General features: G+C 38.6%; 1 pseudogene; it reads right to left on the bottom strand.

The window, feature by feature from the left end:
* Positions 1-520: 520 nt before the first annotated feature.
* LOC124799580 lies at positions 521-638 on the bottom strand (annotated as a pseudogene).
* Between the last annotated feature and the right edge of the window lie 1,558 nt (positions 639-2,196).

The following is a 2,196-nucleotide window of genomic DNA, read 5'->3' as shown; positions in this document are numbered from 1 at the left end:
CTAGATTTCCGTGCATATTGGACTGTTGGTGATCTGTATACCGTTGTTGGAAAGGACACGTCGCGGACCCATCATGGTCGGGCAATATATATGTCAACCCGAAGTAATACGTCAGAACTTTCCATCAAAAACGTATACATTTCGATGCAGGCAAGTCGCCACAGATCGGGTAACCAGTGACATGGCTCTGCTGTAAATTTTTACTTCCCCTTAGCGCGCTGGTTTTTATAGTCGTAGTGTAGACATGCAGGTACCACAGTTTTAGAATACAAGACCTATACAAGAGCGCTAGCATGACAAAAAAAGACAAAGCAATATAGCACTCTGTCTGCAGGCCAGGAGTGGCCGACCGGGACCATCCGACCGCCGTGTCTTCCTCATGGGAGGATGCGGATAGGAGGGGCGAGGGGTCAGGACACCGCTCTCACGCTGTTTATGATGGTATTCTTGACCGAAGCCGCTACTATTGGGCCGAGAAGCTCCTTAATTGGCATCACGAGGCTAAGTGCACCCCGAAAAATGGCAACAGTGCATGGCGGCCTAGATGGTCACCCATCCAAGTGCCGACCACGCCCGACAGCGCTTAGCTTCGGTGATCTCACGGGAACCGGTGTATCCACTGCGGCAAGGCCGTTGCCTCGAGCAGTATAGACGGATTAAGAACTAACGACGAGAGGTATCTCTCATACTCTTGTCATCTGTCTACGAAATGAATCCTTTGCCTCGGCCCGTGAGTGTAAACAAGATCTGTTGTGACACAGTCCAGTATTATTCCGTCCAATTAGTGACATAAAATAACAACCAGGGCCGAACAGAAGTGTATCACAATATGCATTTGGTTCACACAGCTGAGGGCAACAAAGCTCTCTCAGTCCCAATGCTGGAGTTGTTACTGCTACCTTGCTACTGTACTGTACAATCTCAAAGATTGATCAGAAAGTGCTGAAGCAATCGTCCTATTTAATCGAAAGCTTCCCATTTTTGATGATTTCTGCTAATTGAGACCAGGAACGTGTTCCTACGGTGGAGCGAGCAACCGAGCAAGCAAGGAAGGATGGAAGGAAGGACGGTGGAGGGGATATGAAAGTTACTTAGCCTTTCTACAAACTGATGGTGATTTTGCCTTTTCCAAATATGCTCTAGTAGTATTGGGCAGATTGAGCGCACTAACTAAGAGATCAAACCCACCCCCACTCGTAAAAATAAATCTGAAAATCAAATAAATAAAATTATATTAGAAACGTTGGGATTAAGAAACTAAGCACACCAGGAGATAATGTAATGAGCAAACCCAAACTTCGTACAAAAATAAATATAAAAAGTATAATAATAAAGATTTACTCACATTATGAGCTTCAGATCGTGAACTTCTGTATCATTACTTTTAGTTCTTTTCATTGCTTAATATTTTAGCTTAATATTCCCATGTACAAAAAATTTAAAGTCTTAGGTACTTGTTATTTTATTGAACCTGTTTAGCAAAATGATTTTAAATTTATTGAAAAGCCCCGTACTAATTTTCTCCCCATATTTAGTTTTTCAATTTCACAGCAAGTAATGAAACACATTTCGTTACTTCTAGCTCACTAATTTTACTAAACAAATTAGAACTGTTATCATTATTAAGCTTTTTCAGTGGAGTAGCCAATTATATAGAATAAAAAATTATAATACTAAAAATTAGCACTCATAATTCTATACTGAGATTCATATGTTAAATTTTTCTTCCCATACATGACTATGTAGGCAATTCTACCTATTGGAATTTTATTATTAAAAGTTACAACTAATTCCATTGTAGTTTTCTGTGAGACTAAGACATTCATCCTAGACATGTTTTTGATGTAGACTGAATAATTTTCTATACAAAGGGCTTGACATTGACATTATCATTCAAATGAGTGAGTCCTTTAAAATCAGGGAAAGCATCAAATGTTTTCAGATAATTATTTGTTTGATCTAAATTCCACAATTCTTGAGGAAAAATTTCGTTTTGCCCATCCTTTATATCGATATTCTGTAACTTAACACGACTGAATAAAGAAGAACCTATTTTCTGATTATTTTTTCAACTAGTTTAAAAGAGAACAAAAATTAAATAAGGCACATCAAATTCTGAAGAATAATAATAATCGGTAATATCTAGTTCAAATTTCATTTTCCTTCTAATGTGGCTATTTCAACTGATTGTGACTC

Source organism: Schistocerca piceifrons, chromosome 5 (assembly GCF_021461385.2).
Source record: "Schistocerca piceifrons isolate TAMUIC-IGC-003096 chromosome 5, iqSchPice1.1, whole genome shotgun sequence".
NCBI classification, from domain to species: Eukaryota; Metazoa; Arthropoda; class Insecta; order Orthoptera; family Acrididae; genus Schistocerca; species Schistocerca piceifrons.
Note: the sequence above shows the minus strand (reverse complement) of the source record. Positions and strands in the feature narration are given on the sequence as shown.